This window comes from Carassius carassius, chromosome 43 (genome assembly GCF_963082965.1).
Source record: "Carassius carassius chromosome 43, fCarCar2.1, whole genome shotgun sequence".
Classification (NCBI taxonomy): Eukaryota; Metazoa; Chordata; class Actinopteri; order Cypriniformes; family Cyprinidae; genus Carassius; species Carassius carassius.
Window position 1 is genome coordinate 5,293,953 of NC_081797.1, and position 20,925 is coordinate 5,314,877.

Here is a 20,925-nt window from a genome sequence, read left to right on the forward strand (position 1 = left end):
GGGTAAGTAAATGTTTAAAGGATTTTTAAATTTGGATGACCAAAATTTGGTTCTAAATTCTGAGTGGTTACTAGGGTCTTAATGTTCCGTTGCTAAAGTATTCTGAGTAGTTGTTAGTGCACTGCTATACAGTTGCTAAGGTGTTCTGAGTGGTTGCTAGGGTTCTGCTGTCCTGCTGCTAAAACATTCCACAGTCATTAAGTGTATGGCTATACTGCATGGTTGCTAGGAGGTTCTGGATGGTTGCCAGGGTGTTACGGTTCTATTCATAAAGTGTACTGAGTCATTTTTAGTGTTCTACTACATATATATAGTTGCTAAGGTGTTCTGGTTGCTTGCCAAGTTGTTACATTTCCATAGATAAAGTATTCTGAGTGGATGTTGTTATAGAGTTGCTAAGATGCTCAAAGCGGTTGCTAAGCTGCTACTATTATTATCATGTCATTGTGCTGATACTGTATATGGTTGCTTAGTTGTTCTGGCTGGTTTCACTATTCCACTGTTACTTGGGGCGGCAGTGGCTCAGTGGTTCATTTAGGTTATCTACAAACCGGAAGGTTGGTGGTTCAATCCCCGGCTCCACCTGACCAAGTGTCGAGGTGTCCTTGAGCAAGACATCTAACCCCAGCTGCTCCCGATGAGCTGAATGGCACCTTGCATGGTTGACACCACCACCTTCGGTGTATGAATGAGTGAGTGAATGGGTGAATGTGAGGCAACTTGTAAAGCGCTTTGGATGGCCATGGGTCTGTTGAAAGTGCTCTATAAATGCAGTCTATTTACTATTCCATTGATAAAGTATTCCGAATGGATGTTGCTAAGGTGCTGAAAGCGGAAGCTAGTATGTTACTAGTGTGTTACTATTCCATTATCATGTTATTGTGTTGATACTGTATACGGTTGCTAAAGTGTTCTACAGCGTTACCAAGTCCAAAGAGTTTACACCTACATCTCTATGATAGTCTATAATATTTTTCTTGTTGTATTGTGTGCCAGACAAAAATTTAAACTTTGATTGCTTAGGAAAGTTATTGCACAAAACAAAGCCAAAGGGGTTCAGAAGGCAAATTATTTTAATAATTCACCAATAATTTGATTACATGACAAATGCTCATATTAAAATCTTTGACTTTCAATTGTAGACAGTAGTGTCTTGGAAAAGCTGAAGGAGATATTCAAGATCAGTAGGAGAACATTCAGGAAACTCCAGTCTCCATTTAAAGTCATCTAAGAGAAACAATTGATATATTAAAGACATCTCCATCGGGATTTGTCTTGCCTATGGATAGATTTGATCACAGTGGAATATGAATGAAAACAAGTGCTTTTCTACACGTATACAATATGTGCATGCTTGTTTTGACTCATTTCTTTCTCATCGCTCTCTTTCTGATCCACGGCGCCCTTAATGTGCAGCGAGAGTTTAATTCCGATCTGAGCAGCGGATCATTTAGTGATCCTTTCCCATGTCCCCCCTCCTGTTCTCGCCTGGTTTCCACAGCAACAGCAGAGAGACGGAGGCCAGTCTATTGGCTGCAAAATCTCATGGTGCACTTATGAAAGCGCTTCAGGAAGTATACACAAAAACACACACATGCTCATTGACAAAAAAAAATCACTTTTACTACAAGCATTATGTCTTTTCAATGGAAATACAATGGTAGTCTTTGAATTACTGTTCTAATGCATGATATGTAAATACTATGATACACACCCAAGTACCATAGTATTACAACTGACGCTGTCATAGCACTTTGTCATTGTACTTTAACTGAGGCTAGTGACATCAAAGGAAACTGTCCTGAGACAAGAGATTTGGTTCTTTTGATGTGGGAAATGTTTTTCAGCTGTCTTCATACGCCGTCTGAGATGTTCACCTGACAGCCGAGCAGTTTGCACCACAAACAGAAGACATTTTAGACAGGAGACATTTCTTGCTTACATGTGTCTATGGAGTCATATATGAGGCTCTGCTTTAAAATGGTGGCTTCCATGCAGCGAGAAAGATTTAATATTGAGATAAATATAAACCTCTGGACCGTAAATATCAGAGTGTAAGACAACAGCGTGTCTACCTTCAAAACAATGAGCTCTAAGGAATATAAAGTGATTTTTATGGGCTTCGCTGGCTGCTGGGTAAACATTCTGTCTCCTTAACCCATTCAAAACCCAACAATGGAATAAAAGAAGTATGTTGGTGACAGAAAATTATATGTCAGCAGCAACAAATCAAAACTGACCCCATTTACTTTTGGAGCATACGTTCTCTGTGTCATTGTGTGCGACCCATCAATGCGTGTTTTTCCAAATAAGAGAATGTTTATCTTTGTAGTGTTTTTCATCAGAATGTAATAACTTGCTCATCCTCTGAAACAGATTTCCTTTTCGGATGATGTCACAAATCCTTCTTGCTTTTCAGCCCCTTGCGTTCAATCACCTGACTTCATGCTGGTATGCAACTCTTTTTTTTTTTTTTTACTTTTTAATTCAGTCAGTTTCAGATTGATAAAATCAAGTTCTTCTTCGTGTATTTTTTCATTGAAAATCCTTTTTCATGCCAGATTACTAAAGTAAAATGGGTTGCTTTCATGTTGATGTAGAACCAAGGAAGGTTTTGTGCTGCTCAGTGAAGATCCAAACACATGAACAACAAGAGATAAATTAGATCATATTAAATCCAATTCTGTAAATTTTTGTAGATGTGATACCAGTTTATAATAATAGCATTTAAATTGAAATGATGAAAATGTAATTCATGACCCAATTTTATAACATTTTCATCAATAATTTTTTTATATAGTTTGATTGAAATAAGATCAGTCAACTATAATAGTAAATTCTTCAGACTTTGTAATAATTTTAATCAATAAATCAGTAAATGTCGAGGTTAAATTTTACTTGACTATTTACAAATTTTGTTGAAATCTTGCTTCTTTTTATAAATATGATCAGTTATGATAGTGTTCATTTAATAGTTATTTTCATTACATATGGTCAATAGCCTATGTATTTTTGTTGATTTCTGTATATTTTCCAAGAATTATACTGTATGCATTCTTAATTCATTATATTTAAACTCTTATTCTGTTGAAACAGGCAGTTTTTTAATACTTTTTATTCAAATATGATCAATTAAGGATGATTAAGTCCACTTTTGGTTGAATTATAACTATTTTCCAAAGAATTATAATTGTACTTGATTATATTTAAAGTGTAATTCTGTAGAAATCTTTCAATTTCATATCATTTTACTCAAATACGATCAATTAAGTATGATTAAGTCTATTTTTGTTGAGTTCTGTATATTTCAGAAGAAATGTCATTTTTAAAATCAGAAATAGTAATTTTATATTTATATTTAAAGTCTAATCCTAGAATAACTTTCATTATATATGATCAATCAGGTCAATTTCCTTTGAATTCTAATTGTGTTTAAACTTGATATTTAAAGCCTATTTCTGTTCAGTTCTGAAGGGTTTATTTAAAATATGTCCAGTCAAATATAGTTCAAGTCAATTTGTTCAATTCTGTGTTTTTTAAGAATTATAATTATTTATATACTTGAGTGATTATATTTCAAGTGTACAGTAATTCTGTTTAAATCTATAGTTTCACAACAAATTTGATTGTGATCAATTAAGTATGATTACAGTAAATCCATTTTTGTGAGAATTTTAATTATAGATTACATTTAAAGTCAATTTCTCCTGACACCTGCAGGGTTTATAATCATTTCCATTCAGTTTGATCAGTTATGTGCAATTAAGTCAATTTCAGTTTAATTCTATGTGATTTTCTAAGAATTCCAATTATATTTATACTTAGTCGATAATATTGCATGTGAAATTCTGTTTAAATAGGTTTTAATTATCATCCGTTAATATGTTTTTGTTGAGTTCTATGATTTCTACGAATTGTAATCATATTTATTGATTATATTTCAAGTCTAATACTGTTGAAATCTGTAGGGTTTCTAATCATTTAATTAAATGTGATCATTCTAAGTATGATAAGGTGTAGTTCTGTTGGTTTTCTGATCATTTAGTGCAGAACTGAGGCGGTTTGCTGAGCGCGGAGCAGCCTGCACAGATGATTTCTTCAGACGCTCCTGACAGCATTAGAGAGCAGAGCAGCGCAGCAGAAAATCAATAGCAGCCTGGATAATTGATGCTCAGAGTGTGTATGAAGGTCAAACACGACTGCTGACTTCATGATGCGCAGATTACACTCCGCTGTCTGATATACTGGGATTTGCTGATCAGAATAAACAAAAACTGCTGCGCATTTTGAAAGAGAAAACATGTGCACAGGACACATACTCTGATAGTCTTCCTAAAGCAGTGTTCCTCCATCAGTCGCTGATCTATTAGTATAACTGACCTTGGCTTGTAATGTCTATTTTTGGATATCAGGCTTATGGAAATGACCAGGATCTGTGGCGTTTGGTCCTGAGAGCTTTCCACGGCCTGGGGACTTGATTTAGATCCACACCCACCACATTTAAAGGACAGAAAATGAATGATGGATTTGAGGGCAAAAATTATGTTTAGTCCATAAATAGAGCTCTATTGTAGGAAATCCGCTGCTAATTTCCGTTGTATCACAAGGAAAAAATGCTGCTCTGTTGACGAACAGGTTCTGTTTGCTGCAATTAAGGAAGATAATGTTCCATCAGGGGAATTCATTACTGATAACATCTTGTTCAGTGTTATTGATGCTCAAAAGGCTAAAATAAATTCTACTTTGTATCCCGGCAGTGCTTAAAAATGACAAGCCACCATATAGCACCTCAATACGATAGATTTGTGTGATGAGAGACCATCATTTATTCACTGATCACTGAAGCAATGAGGGAATCACTAAGTCAGTGAGTTGAACTCAAAAACAAATAACTTTGATTCAGTCAACCTATAAATGAATCAGTGAGTCAGTAAATTGAACTTATGAACAGATTAATGTTATTCGATCAAACAATGAGTGAATCAATGGGTCAGTAATTTGAACTCAAGAATCTATTACTTTGATTTAGTTAATCAATGAGTGAATCGAGTCATTAAGTTGAACTCAAGATCTGATTACTTTGATTCAGTGATCCAATGAGTGAATCATTGAGTCAATACGTTGAACTAAAGAGCTGATTACCAGTGAATGAATTGAGTCAGTAAGTTGAACTTAAGAACCGATTACTTTGATTCAGTCAACCAATGAGTGAATCATTGATTCAATAAGTTGAACTCAAGAACTAAATACTTTGAGTCAGTGAACCAGTGAGTGAATCACTGAATCAGCAAATTGAACACAAGATCCAATTTTGTTATTTTCGATTTTCTGAATCATGATTTTGAATTAATTGAATTCTGAATCTACTTCTCTCATGAAGAGCCATGGCAGATCTCAGGGCTTTTCATTAATTATGACTTAAAGCATATTACTTCATAAGTCTTGAGATTTATTTAGTACTCTTTAATAAATATAATCTGTCAGTGATAATAAAAGTTGTATAAATTGGTGGTGAAACAGTTTGGTGGTTAAATATCCTTCTTTCGTCTTTTATATTGCTGGTTTGAAACAGCATTTTGGTTCACATGAATTTGTTTGTCCAGTAATAAGCACAATTACTCAGCAGAGGATCTAAATATGCTTTCGCTTCTCTTGTGAGTGTTTGAGGAGGTGCTGCTTGCAGCTCTCTGTGTCTTTCTGGACGTTAAAAGCAGAGCCGTGTGTTCAGCATGTGATGAATGGATGTTCTGATTTGACGCAGACTCTGCAATCGCATTCCTGCTGCGGTAGTGTTGAAAGCTGCTGTTCTGAAGGACATTCAGGTGAAAAAATAACATTTCCCAGCTGTTCTTTCAGCTCTTCAGCCCTTCCTTTTTATGCATGTTTGAAAAACACGGTGTGTGGCTGGTACATGTTCATGCAGCATATTTAAAAAGCATTTTAGAGCTATTTTCCAGCTAACAGCCATCGAGCATAAAACAAAAATCTCAAATCAAACTCATATTTACCATAACAAACACACAAAAGCATTGTGCACAGTCCATTTATCAACTAATCAATTAAATATATAAAAGATGTGGCAATTTTTTTTCTTAACATTTATCAAATTAAACAAATATTATATTCTATCATATATCATTTGTATATTTTGTATACAATCATGTTTTCATTTGGTACAATGTTTAGATTTTTATTTTGAAAATAATAATTGTAATTATTTACATTGTACATGTAAATACAATTCATTTAATATATATATATATATATATATATATATATATATATATATATATATATATATTTAATTTTAAAAGAACATTTGATAAATAATAATAATAATAATAATAATAATAATAATAATTTTTGATACATTTGCAGCTATAGACATTTCGATGCAACTTCCAAAAAATGACATGCTTGATTAAATCAAATTATTATATCAGTTAACTTTTTTGAGATTGGTATTTTAATATTGTCATTATTTATACTATTATATTCTTTATTATTTTATACGATATTATTGGAATAATATCGGAAGCGGCCAATAATGGCTTTAAATCTAAATATCGGCATCTGCACAATATGAAAAATTATGTGATATGTCTTTCAGATAAGAGAAATAGATTAAATCACATGTACTCAGGGTGTGCTAGCCATTAGATCACATCAGCAGTGTGTCTTATTGTTGAAACAAATTTTTGCCTGAATGATGGTGAGATTTACTGTGTTTAAACTGAGAATGCATGTACAAAATGAAACGTTTGGTGTATGATAGAGTAAACGGTAATAGCACGTGCAGCAGCGGAAGCCTCCCCTGTGTCCTAATGCCCGTTCAATAAGGAGCTTTAATTTCAAAGAGGGCGCTGTTGGCCTACTTCTAATAAAATGAAGGCAAAATACACAAATAATATTTAGACTGTGTCTCTGATTAAATAAAGCAGTAATTGAGGCAATAAAATCATGAGTATATTTTGATTTAAAGGTCAGAAGCTGTAGCTTACATGAAAAAAAAAATCACAAACATTACACTTAAATAATTTTTTATATATATATATATACTGATTTATTCAATAATGTATTTATTAATTTAAGCAAATTATGAGCTCTAAAATATTTTCAGGATTTTTACAACTCTTTTGCTTTAGACATTTAAAATAAAAAAATTAGACAATCTTAAAATAAAATTTTTAAGGTTACCAGTGCATCTTTTCAAGAGAGAACAAAATGCAGTGTCCGAATATAGTTTATTTATAGTTCTTTTCAAATGTTAAGTGTACTGTCATTATAAAAGAACTTCATTATTGTTTATTTAATTCTAAAAAATAAGTTCTTGTTAAAAACTAACCAAAATGAAAAATAATTTGCTTAGAATTTCTGCACAGGAGAGATTTGGTGTTGTTTCCAAACAAAAGGAAATATATCAATATGTGCATCAGCTATCGGCTATAATGGATTGAAAAATATCGGCATATCGGATATCGTATATCGGCGAAAATCCAATAATGTGCATCCCTTATTATTATTATATAATTATTTTAATGATTACAGAAATATAATGAATTAGGTGACATGCTTTCATTAGGTGGTTCTTAGCGGAACGTCCTCCAGGAACGTCCTGATCCACCGGTCGGATGTTAAGAGTGTTAAGAATGATAAATGAAGTCTTTTGTACGTTTGAGGGTGCTAGAATGGCTGAATTCACAGTCTTTGGTGTGTCAGTCTCTCTGAATGGCAGCTCTTATCTCAGGGGGTGATGGCTGGACTGAGCTGTTATTTGCCCGCTGTCAGCGCTGCTGGCCCTTTACGGCCCACAATCCTCTGTCTTCACTTCCAGGGTATTGATAAGGCTATTCAAACAGCGAGGATTGACTCATGAGCTTCTGCTCAAACACAGATTCAAATCATATCATGACCATATGAGTTATGAGATTCATGTTGGTCTGACCTCAACTACAATTTAATTTTCAACTAAGAGAGCTACATCAATTAAACAACAGTCATGGAGTGCATAGGTGATGCGTATTTTTAATAAGCACAATTAACTTTCATTTATCCAGACATGATAATGTGGATTTATTTTAGGTATGGTTTGTTCAGTTTTTCAGAAAGACTGCATAGTTACCATTTGCATGGGCTCGTGGTGAAAACTGGACTTTGATGAAGGAGCTTCTAGAGGCTTCCATTCTCCTCTCATTTTTCTCTTTCATTCTCGATTAGCCTGATGAGTCGTTTCATTCTAACTGCTCATTCGACTGAAGGTAAGAGGAGAAAGCCGCTTCACTGCACTTTTAGCACGTTCTGCTGGTGAGTGGAGTTAAAGTCCTTCCACAAGCATTTTTATTCTTTATATTCATGATAAAAAACCTTCAGCAGCTCATGCCATCTGCTGCTGAGCACAACTCGCAAGTCCTCAGAATCGCTGGATTTGTGATAAAATATTTGCTGGCCTTATTAATCATTCAGATGGGGTGAATTTAAGGGTTTTTTAGTGTTCACAGGCGATCTGAAACTCAGAAAAGCCATTTCTGGGTGTGAGTGTGTGTGTTTGAATGTGGGTTCATCCAATACTCCAAACAGTATGTCTGTGAACTCTAGAGTTCAAAATTAACCTTAAGTTAAATGTCTGAGAAATCTTGTGTTCTGATTAGATCATAATTGAATTTACTGAATTTAGATTTTAGAATTAATATAGAGACAACTGTCTTGAGAATTCTAGAGTTCTAAAAGAAATTATACTCGATCATTTGAGTTCAAAACTAATCAAGAGCCAATTGTCTGATACTTTTGTAGTTCTGGAGTTCAGGACAGATTTAGGATTAATCATGTCAGTATTTAAGTGTTTTGTCTGATAAATTGTTGAGGTTAGTCATTTGAGTCAGTCATTTGAGAAATTGTAGGGTTCAGGGAGAATCTAGACTATTGTTTGCATATTCTAGAATTCACAACAAAGGTAAGAGTCAATCGTTTGAGAAATTTTCGAGTTCAGAGGGAACCCATACTTTGTCATTTGAGTATAGTGTTCAGAACAGATGTACCTGTATAAGATGTCACACTGAAGAAGCTGATCTGACTTACTGTTTACTGGTCATATTTGATACACTCTCTCAAATATGTAACATACAACTGAAGCCATGTGCTGAATTTGCTATATTTGGTGCTCCAACTGATGAATCGAATCTGATTTGAAGACAGCTAAACATTATTGCTTTTGCATCCTTTTTGGCTCGCAGACGGGTGTTACTACATTGGAAATCTGCAAACCCACCTAAAGCATCGCATTGGCCTGAGGATCTGATGTTATACCTACATTTGGAAAAGATTAAATATTCAATTAGACATTTTCATAAATATATGTGTGGCAACCCTTATTATCCTATTTCTCTGCCAAAAAATGTTCTTCCTGGGGAGCAGTGGGATTTACAATGGTACTATAACCTTTATATATAAATATATATATATATATATATATATATATATATACACCTCTCTACATGACAAACTTATGGTCAAGTGCTCGAGGTGTTTCTCCAGGTATTTATATGTGTAAATATGCAGGGCTTTTGTTATTGTTATATCATGGTTACACTTTTGATAGTGGTTTCCAACCGGTTTTCTCTCTCTTTTTATTTATTTTTTTATTTTAATTTTTTTACATTTCTTTTTTTTTTCTTTTTACATTGCCATTGTTTAACTGTGGCATATTTGTATTATTTTATTTTAATGTATCATTATTATCACTGTTTTTATTTTCACCATCTTTTGTACTATTACTATTAATGAATACCATGTAAGGTAGATTGTTCTGGGTTGGTTCGGGGGGGATTGAAAATGTAAAAGAAAAAAGAAAATCTCTGTACAAACAGCAGTATTTGTCCTTGGAATAAAAAAAAAAAATATATATATATATATATATATATATATATATATATATATATATATATAAAAGGAACTGATGAGTCAATCATTTGAGAAATTGTAGGGTTTAGAATGAATCCAGACTCTAAAGTCCAAAACAGATGTAGACTCAGTTGTTTGAGAAATTGCTCAAACATTGGTATTATAAGCTTCAGAACAGATGTAGAGGCAATCTTTTTATAAACTGAAGAGTTCAAAGTGAATACAGACTCAATTGTTAAAGTACAGGATTCAAAGCAGATGTATACCCAATCATTTGTAAAACTGATGTTTGAGTATTCTGACATTCAGAACAGATGTAGTCTTAAGCGTTTGAAAAAATTGAAGAGTTCAGAATTAATCCAGACTCAATCGTTTCAGTATTCTAAGGTTCAGAACAGATATATTCAGTCTTTTGAGAATCTGTAGAGTTCAAATTGAACTCCAGACTTAATTGTTGGAGTATAGGTTTCAGAAAAGATCAAGAGTCAATTGTTTGAGAAATTGTGGTGCTTGAATCCAGATTCAGTCATATAAGTATTCTCAGATTCAGAACAGATGTAGAGTCAGTTGTTTAATAAATTGTAGCATTCAAAGTGAATACAGTCTCATTGGTTTAAGTATAGGATTCAGAACATATGTAGAATCAGTTGTTTGGAAACATACAGTTTGATCATTCTGAGATACATAACAGATGTAGACTTAAGCATTTGATAAATTGAAGAGTTCAGAATGCATCCAGGATTGTTTGAGTCTTCTAAGGTTCAGAGCAGATGTAGTCAGTCGTTTGAGAATCTGTAGAGTTTAAAGAGAATCCAGACTCAATCATTAGAGTATAGGGTTGAAAACAGATGTAGAGTTGGTCATTTGAGAAATTGTAGCTTCCATACTCAATTGTGGCATATTTATGGGCTCAGAAGATATGTTAAGTCAGTGATTTTAAAAATGAAAATTTAGTTCACAATTCAGGTCATGTTCCTTAAATAATACAACTTTACTTTAGCATCTGAACTGTCTAGACCAGCAGCGGTAGCCTCGGCCTTGAAGTTTAGTCCCGATCAGCTCAAATGTTCTGCTCATCTGCGGTCAGCAGTGAAAGTTGTATCATCAGTACATCCAGATTTATGATGATTCAATACACACTCCAAACCACACACACTCTAAAGAAATTAAGACCATGTGACTGGACACTGAACTGAACCAGACAGCTTTGTCATGCAGGTCTGGTTAAATAAAACTTCCTCCATCAGCATGCTGTGAACCAAGAGCAGTACTACACACAGTGCACTGATATGCTTTTTGTTTCCCCTTTTGCCCTATGGCTTGAAGTAACAGGTTTCTCAAACCCTGATTGTACACTTTAAATCGAAGATCTTGTTATCCAGACGTCTGCTGTAGGGGGGCTTTATTCACAGTGGAAGATTTTGGAGGAGGTTTTGCCGTTTCAAAATCTTAGGTCATCAGATTACAAGCACTTTGAAAAGTTTTGGGGTATTCTGGCGCTTCCGTCTGTTCTGCCATCGTTGGCTTTAATGAATAAGTCATCAAGGCCAGTTGCCACTGAAAAACAGATACTTTTTAGGCTCTATACCACAATAATTCTGAATTATAAGTTGGAAATTAATGTTGTGGTTATGTAAGGCTGTCTGTCATCAGGTGTCATGATATTCTGCCTGAATATCCTGCTAAATTTAGTCAAGAGGTGTCATGAACTGAAACAGTCGGTGTCTGGTTTGCTGATGCATGTCTACAGGTTTGATCAAATATCTCAACGACTTACAATACAAGTTCAAGCAGAAGCCCAGCTGAGTATTTGATTGCTGCTGGTTGAAAAAGGCCATTTATACGCCAAAGAAAGCATTGATAGAGCATTTGATGGATAGAAAATCATAAGATTCGCTTGAAATGCTGTGAAAGAGCCAGGTCAGGTTGAACTTAAGGAATTCAGTGAATTGGACTTCTGAAAGCACATTTGATTGTATCCATCTGTCTGCAGTTCTCAGCGGATGCCTACAAATGTGTCATAGCAAACATTTAAAATCTGGTCGTGTACAGGATTGTAACTTTCACAAAAATTTTCATGTCCACTGAAACTATACAGTGGTTTCCAAAATTATTAGAACACTAGTATTTTCACCAACCACCACTGTGAGTGTGTGTTTGTGTGATAGATAGATAGATAGATAGATAGATAGATAGATAGATAGATAGATAGATAGATAGATAGATAGATAGATAGATAGATAGATAGATAGATAGATAGATAGATAGATAGATAGATAGATAGATAGATAGATAGATAGATAGATAGATAGATAGATTACAGTTGCACACAGATACAAGGGGGGTTTCGATTAATGTCTCCATCACATTAGAACTCATTACCGCTGCTTTACCACTACAGCGTCAGGAAACATTGTGTCTATTGTGTGCAGCTCTAGAGCAGAACTCCCTCTTCCATCACCTGTGTTAGTAAATGTGGTTGAATTCAGACTCTTGGTACATTAAAATGACCAGAAATCACTTCCATTCAGGAATAAACCTGAAATATGATTACTGTAAGAATGGACAGATGTGGTTTTGTGGATGTGAAATATTTTCAGATTATTCAGATATGTTTTTCATCTGAACATTGGGAGAGAATGTGACACTGAAGAAGCTGCATTAAATCTATAGTTTACAAAGCTGATCATATTAGATTCAAACTGATACATTTATACTAAATAATACATATTATATTTTTTCAGTGAATCCATCTATCTATCTATCTATCTATCTATAACAACATGGTTTTCATAGATGACACATGGTCCACAAATAAAGCTCTGGTATGAAAGCTCCCTTCTTTTGTAAAGAAATGGTGGAAAAATAGACTTTCTGAGTCATCTGTCTTCTCCTTAATAGATTCATCAGCAGTGTCATTTCAGTTGTTAGTTTGATCAAGTCTTATAGAAATATATTTCATGTTAAATACTCTGACAGAATCTTTGGAAAGGTGTCACACACAATAAATGCCCTTTGAGAAAGTAAAATGTGGAGCTTCAAACAGACGAGCATGAGAGCACTGCACGGCTCCTGTCAGGGAGAAAGATTTCAGAGTTTTTAGGTATTGGTAGAGGATGTCATTTTTTTCCCCCCTGAACACGGCCACACTAAGGCAGGTGTTCAGAGGGAGTTGAAGTCAGCTGTGAATAGAAATGTTTCTGCCCGGAGGAGGACAAGAGGCCAGCAGGTTCTGGCTTCAGACATGCTACTGTTGTTACTCACCTTTCCTTGACTCTTAACCCCGCCCACCATCTCCTGCTCTAGCTGTTAGCCCCGCCCATTGCTCCACCCCAGTCATCTCATTCCTGCCTACTTCTGTTTCCATCACCTTGCTTCTGTTTGTTTATCCATTCAGATGATTTGAAATAAATCACAAATTAAATAACATACTAGAAAGAAAAAAGTTTGTATAAAAACTTTGATGTTGACTTTATAATGCATGAACAAAAACTTTTATTTTTTTATGCAATTAATCATTTGACAGCACTAATATTTATATATATTAATCTGTGTTATTTTATATACTATTATTTTATAAATTGTGTGTGCTTTTGTCATTTTTTATTAACTGTACATTAAATCTTTGGTTAGTTTTAATCTATTTTGTAGTTTTAGTACCTTCAGTACTTCAAAAGTTAGAAGTCAAGATAATCTTCATCAAGATAAGACATCATTTCCTGTGGCTCCAGACTGGTTGGTCATATTTACAGCTCAGGTGATAGCCGAGCCATTGGGACACATGAGAATCTAATAGTAAGCTTCCACCCACACAGCCTGACAGCCCAATCAACACTCCCCTGCTTGTCTGTAAGCCCCGCCTCCAGTCCCGCCCCATTCCATTCATGTGTGCCAGGCTCTGAAGGCTGCCTCGCCACACAGCTCACTGGCAAGATTAGACCCTATTGTACGGAGAGTGAGCCGGCAATAGGCCTGTCAGCTTTCTGGCGCCCAGGGAATAATTATGCTTGGACTGATAGATGGCCGTAACTGCGGAAGAAGAATGGAGTAATTCTCATATGTGCCCTACCGCAAAATGCCGGCGGCCATTTACTGGAATGATGGGGAATTAAATTCTCTGCAGTATTTTAACAGGATCACATTTGCAGCGGAAAGCCGAAATATTGCGGCGTACCTCACAATTGTGTCATTTGATTTCAGCGGCCTTTGAATGGCACTCGGTGTGTGGTAATCACTCTCCTGTGCGTGACACAGGGGACATCTGGGAGACCAGACATGCTCATAAGGCTGTTGAGTAATTAAAAGAGATCCAGTCAAATAGATCAATGAGGATGTGGTGTGTTTACACTGGGTGTGTGTCTGTTTAAGAGGACAGTTCACCATAAGAATGAATATTCTGTCATTTACTTACTCTTATTTTGTTTCATGTATGACCAAAAAGAGACTTTTAAGCTTGAAAAATTATGCAGAAGCATCATAAAAGTAATCTAATATGTTTCATGAATTATATTTAAAGGCATTACCTTAAAATCAACCATATACTCACCCTCAGGCCATCTACATCGGAACAGATTTGGAGAAGTGTAGCATTGTATCACTTGCTCACCAATGGATCCCCTGCAGTGAATGGGTGCCATCAGAATAAGAGTCCAAACAGCTGATTAAAACACCACAAGAATCCACATGACTTCAGTCCATCAATTAAAGTCTTGTGAAGCGAAAAGCTGCATGTTTGTAAGAAACAAATCCAGCATTAAGGTGTTTATTTAAGGTGTTTTAAATTTAAACTTTAGCTTCTGGACAAAATACCAGTACATAATCTATAATAATGCATCCTCCAGTGAAAAAGTCAATCCCCTGTTGTCCTCTCATATCAAAATCTGCCCACATATTCATTTGGTTTTCGCTTGTAAACGGTGCTTGATCCTTGGATATTTTTCTCTTGATTCAAATGAGATGATCTTTTCACAAGAGAAAGCAATAATATGGACAAAGGACTCATATTTAGCTGAAAGGTTTAAAGTTGAAAATGTCTTAATGGATTTGTTTATTACAAACATGCAGCTTTTTGTTTTACAAGATGTTAACTGATGGACTGGAGTGGTGTGAATTACTTGTGGATTCTTGTGGGGTTTTTATCAGCTGTTTGGTCTTTCTTTCTGACGGCACCCATTCACCGCAGAGCATCCATTGGTGAGTGATGTAATGCTATATTTCTCCAAATCTGTAAAAAATAAAGAAACTACATCTTAGATGGCCTAATGGTAAGTAGATTTTCAGCAAATGTTTATTTTGGGTGATATATTCCTTATTAAGTCTTCTGAAGCCATACAGTTGTTTTGTGTGAGGAACAAACTATAATTTAGCTTGTTTACAGAAAATCTTGACATTTGCTCTATAGCATGACCTTTGGTCATTGTAACTAAAAAGTTATTGGGCAACACATGCATTCTGACCAACAAGAACTCAAGAGCTTTAATTTCCAACTCCTAAAACATCTGATATCCTGATGAGTTTAATCGTCTCTGTGCCGACTGAACAGAGAGCATCTTCAGTCTATAAGAATGTTTATGACTTATCTCAGCATTAGATTAAACTTCTTTCCCGTGAGGATTCGTGTCAAGTTGAGCAATAACTCAAAAGCTCATTAATTAGTCTTCCGTTTGATTGCTTTTCCAATATCCAGAGATCATGGTTTGGCTCTTAGAAAGCCACTCGACTTTTCGACACAGCAAACAAGTAAATTTAAGAGTCTGTAATTGCTTCTTTGATCTTATTGTGGGTCACAGGTTCATTTCCGCATCAGGATATGGAGAACAGGATATTTTCAGGCTGGAACCTCTGCTGTAAATGGCTTTGTGCAGAATTGTTTCTTTAAAAAAAAAAGTATGTTATCAGACTCCAAGGGTTGATGGCAAAGCAAAACCTTTTGTTTTATTCGGACTCGAATCCGAGCTGTTTTTACAGTTAAGCCGATTTTTAGCATGTACTGTATTTGAAATATATTATGGCTGGGAAAAAAAAAATATCTGAAGACTTTAATAATTTCACCTAATAATCTGGCTTTTGGAGTTTGAGAAGAGATCTCAAACTGTGCTCATATTAATTTTGTAGCTCAGCAAATTAATAACTGAAAACACATATACTTATAGAGGAAAATATAAGCCATAATGTTTCTTCCAAGCTGTGTTTATCCATCGTTTATCAGTCTTTTTCATCTTTCTGGCCTCCCATGTTGCCCCTGTAAACATGGTGCCAATGGGTATGTGCCCAAATGCCCATATGGTCAATTTAGTCCTGCTTTTGTTCTATCAAACCCATTCAGGCTATTTTCATAGATGATTTAGTTGTAGACTCTGGCCTGCTCCCACAGTCTTCTGTTTGAATGCAGCATGCATTTTCATTAACTTTACTGTTATAGAGTGTTTTGTGCAACAGCTCTTTATTTATTAAGAAAAAAGCTATACTTCTCAGCATTACAATGAGATTTTCTTTCATTCACGTAGCTGAGAGTGAGCTACGGATACCCTGTTGAACTTAGTATGAATTTCCCAGTGCGCATTAATGGCGGATGACCTAGGAACTCTTGCTTGTGAAGCTAAATGGGTGTTTTAGTTTCACAAAAACCTCATTTAATTTAAACATTAAATTGTCATTTGGGAGAGCCATAACCCTTGTGTAACTCTAGATAGATTTGCTAATCCATTTTTGTGCCGTGAAGTTAGTGGAGAACATAATGATATCTCGACAATTTGTAATAAACAAGTCTTGGCATTATATAAATTCTGCACATTCAGGGCTATTAAAAATACCCACCGTGCAGGGAGCTGCAATACAGGAAGTAGCTTTGATGATTTGTGCTGGTGGTGGGATTCAGGTGGAGATGAAGCCGCAGCGGGAAATTTGCTCGGAAAATGAAGGGTGGCCGAGATGGTCTCGCAGCACGTGTGCGACTTTTGTATTACACAACTCGTGACCAATCAGAGAGGGGAAAAGTCTAGTTGTGTGGCCGAGTGGAGATAAAGCGACCCTCCCAGTGGAGCCAATCAAATGGAAGGGTTATGAGTTGTAATACCACAGGTCTCATTTAAAATAGAGTGCTGTTAAACCTTGAGATACGGTCACATCTGCTGCAGCCAAGTGAGGATACATGTAATGGAGCTTAATTTAAAATATATGTAGCGGATGCGTTAATAAAGGCTTGATGCTGAAATATTTCATGGGGGACTTCTTTATGTTCTATTTTCTTGTAAGTCTATGGGATTGTAACATTTTATCATTAAATGCAAGTCATTATGTGGGTGTTTCTTCAACTGACTTTGTTTTGTGTTGTTTTACTCTCAGATATTAGATCTTGAATGTAATCATGTATACTTTTTTTTTTTACAATAAATCAGATTAAAATATAAATTTCTACGTTTAGAACTTTGATACATCTAAATAAAAAAATCCTCACGAATGTCCCTCATTTGTCATTTTCACAACAACCAACACCCCCCCCCTTTTTCCCCCCATTGTGTTTAATTTCAGTCAAGCTGTAATTTTGTCCAAAATATGATTTAATCCTCTGAAATAGGCAAAGACATCATTCGTTTTGTTACAAAAATGTTTCAAATGCATTTACACCACAAAATGCTTTAAAAAAAATATATGTAATTTGAGATTTGATGGAAATACCACTGTGGTTAAATTAAATATTTTAGACTTTGTCTTAAAAGTCCACCGGAACAAATATGTTCATAGTTGAAGAAAAACCCTTCCAATAAATAAAAAAAAAGTCCAATAAATACAGAGTTCTGGCATGAAACTCTAGATGGCGCAGTCTGATAGGTCTAACTCAGTCTGACCTAATGACATCATTACTACATGGCACAGCTGATTGGTTCGCTCCTGTATCAGTAGCCAATCAGCTCGCTCCTGTATCAGTAGCCAATGAGCTCGCTGCTAGACTAGATTATGACTAGAGCTTGCCATAGCAGGAAACCCTCCACCTTCCCCAGCTCCACATCTATAGATCTGCTATGAGGTGATTCATGTATGCTATATGGGGGTATGCTACGTTGTACAGTATATGCAGCAGCAATATTTCTTACATGCTCACAGCAGCATTTTGTGGATGTTATTGGCAGTAGCTAGTCTCTGTACTTGCTCTGCCGCAGCAGCAGCGTAGCAGATCTATTCCGCCAAGACCAAAAAATTTATATTCTCATGTACATTACCATGCCAGTCCCTTCAAGAGCTGTCATAACTGATGTTCTGTCATGAACTTAGGAAAGTTCACCTTTAATTTGAGATATCATTCATTTCTGAAGCATGCAGGGTAAGATATGTTTCAAATTTCAGTTGTTACTATTGGCGTTTATTCAAATCCTTAACCCTCAGTTTGAGTAATAGTACCAATAGTGATGTTTATTAGCAAGCGTGGCTAATAAATGTAATATATTTTCTAAGATAGTTAAATCCAATGAAATAGACCCAAATGACGACATACTGTAGCATAAATCCTGACATATTGTCTTCTGCTTTGTTTTTCTCATTGCAGTTTCATCTGTTCTGGGATTTTCCACTGAGGAGACATTAAGACAGGGGAATGTGGACGTGGGAGAGAACGTGTCTCCGTCTCCTGCACGATTCCCTGTGAACCAGCAGCCTCCATCCTAAAGAGCAGAGAAGCGTTTACTGCCCGTGAGTACAACTCAGCCTCTCCTACAGTGCGAGTGATTTGTGTTTCTGTGATGTTATGTAAGTGCTGGCACAGTATTTTTTCTCAGTATACTGCCGTCTCCTGCAGCTACACTTTAAATCATATTAAAGTCAATGTGCCAGAAAAGAAATAGAGTTGATTTCGAAGTAAAAGAGATGCCGCGTTGACAGTCTGTGAGAGAGGTGAGTGATGTCAGCATATCTGACAGACAGCAGCTCTCGTAGGAGCTTACAGGGGTTCGTCTGAAGCATTCAGGGCCACCAGGAGACGTCCAAATGTGTCCGCACCCACAAACCCAGCCAGAGCAGAACAAACACACCCACTGACACGTATCAGCTTCAGATGACACCCCCATGGGTCATTTGCGCACTGCCTGTCAAGCTGTAATCTGATTGGCTGTTTTTATGTAATTCATGGTTCAGGGTTTTATTGGTTTGTCCTGTTTACAAGTTACCGGGTGGCTAAAATTACCATTTCTGAGGAAAGGTTTAAGTTTTTTTCAGTTTTGAATTCTAGACAGCTTTGTTGATGGTTAAGAATTCAATTTTGTTCTTAATTTGTGTGTTCTGTTAAGTTTAAAGAGTCTATCGTTAAATTGTGGTATACATATATCGACATTGTGTCAGCCAACCTCATATTGTCAGCCATTGAAAATCCTATTTCGGTTAACTGCTAATCGCTTTACATGTTTCTTTTCTAGTCTAAAACTAAACATGTTATACAATTAAAATTTCTCATCCATTAATGCTTTAAGTATAAAATGAAACAACTCAAAATGTAGCATAGATTCCAATTAAAACTGGATTTATCCACATTTAATGTATGTACTGTCCTACTAGCCAATTGTGATAAACAAAAATAAATGCAAACTCAGTCTCCATGTAGTTTGATAGATTGTCAAGAATTAACTTGTATTGTGAGTTTGTGAGAGAATAAATTTCACTTTACATGTTCTTGCTGTCTAAACCAACACAGGCATTATACTACATTTGTCTGTATGGTAATGTTTTAAGTATGCCAAAATAAAATGCTCAAAATTGTAGCGTAGATGCCACAACATATTTTCAATTTCTCCTTTCTAGTGAATTTGCGTACCTTCCAGTACAGAAAGTTTACGTCTCGATTTAAAATTGCGACAAAACCTGAATTATATTGTAGATGCTATGACGCATTTCATACTGGATGTAATTACTAAGCGGATGTAATGCTAATCGCTTTATATGTTAATTCTCTTTTTGAGAAAACAAAGAGTTTATTATGAGACTAAATGTTTTTGTACATTAATGTTTTAAGACAAAACACCCTAAATTGTAGCATAGATGCCTAGTACACTGTGTGTACTATCCTGATTAGTAATTAGTGAGGAGCAATAAGCAACAGCCAAAAAAAATAGTGAGAAACAAAATTAGACACACCTTGAAGTTTGTTGGTGGACTGTGAAAAGTATTAGTGTTAGTAAGTTTGTATGATAATTAATTTTGTCATTGTCCCTGTAGACATTGCAGTTCATATTTTGTGATTACTTATTGAAAGTGTGTGCTCATATGACAGAAAACAACACAAATGACTTTGGAGCTTGAATGAGCTGCTTTGTGGACTAGTATTTATGCTGATAGTCAACAAAGTCTGGCTATGCAAGGCTGTTTGAGTTTTATTTGATGGACTCCGAGTCTTTTAGGCCCAACATGCTGTAATGGCTATTTCCATGTAATTGGTTGAAAAACAGTTTGCTTTACGCTGGCCTGTTTTTGCACCTCCGTAGCTGGTAGAAACCATGAAGTAAAAAGGATCCGTCCAAAACAGCAGTATAAATGAACCTTGTATTATTTTGGTTTGTCATATTGAATGATAGTGTATGAAAACCAACCCATAAGCCAGTATTTGAAAGCCATATCTGTGTAGAAACATTACAGCCCTGCCTCTCTCTCTCTCTCTTTTTCTCGTCTTGCTTCTGTTCTCCATCATTTATCGTGACTGTGCGGAAAGGAAACCAGGCTGCAGTAAAGCTGACGGACGGTATTTCGCATGACTGAAGACAAACGATACGCTAGATTCTGCATGTATGATTCTCTTCCTCAAAAAAACAGGGAAAAAGATAGGAGCTCAATTTCTGTCTGAGAGTGAGATGAGATGACTGGGCCGTTCTCTCTCTTTCCTCATTTGAAAGATGGTTTTAGGTGCTCAGAGTCTTGTGGATGTTCTAAGGAGCTCTATTTTCTCTTCTGTCAGAGCAAACACTAAAAACATCCAGTTAAATTTACGCTTAACACTGCCAGCTAAGTTCAGGTTAAAGAAATATGACAAAAATAATATAAAGCATATTG

The 20,925-nt window shown here is 35.6% G+C and overlaps 1 protein-coding gene across 1 annotated transcript in view; it reads left to right on the forward strand.

The window, feature by feature from the left end:
• LOC132125127 (leucine-rich repeat and immunoglobulin-like domain-containing nogo receptor-interacting protein 1) overlaps positions 1-20,925 on the forward strand; it is a 73,094-nt gene that overhangs the window by 14,463 nt on the left and 37,706 nt on the right. The window contains exon 2 of the mRNA XM_059536367.1: positions 18,440-18,582. The gene's annotated coding sequence lies outside the window, so the exon portion shown is untranslated. The remainder of the gene's footprint in view (positions 1-18,439; positions 18,583-20,925) is intronic.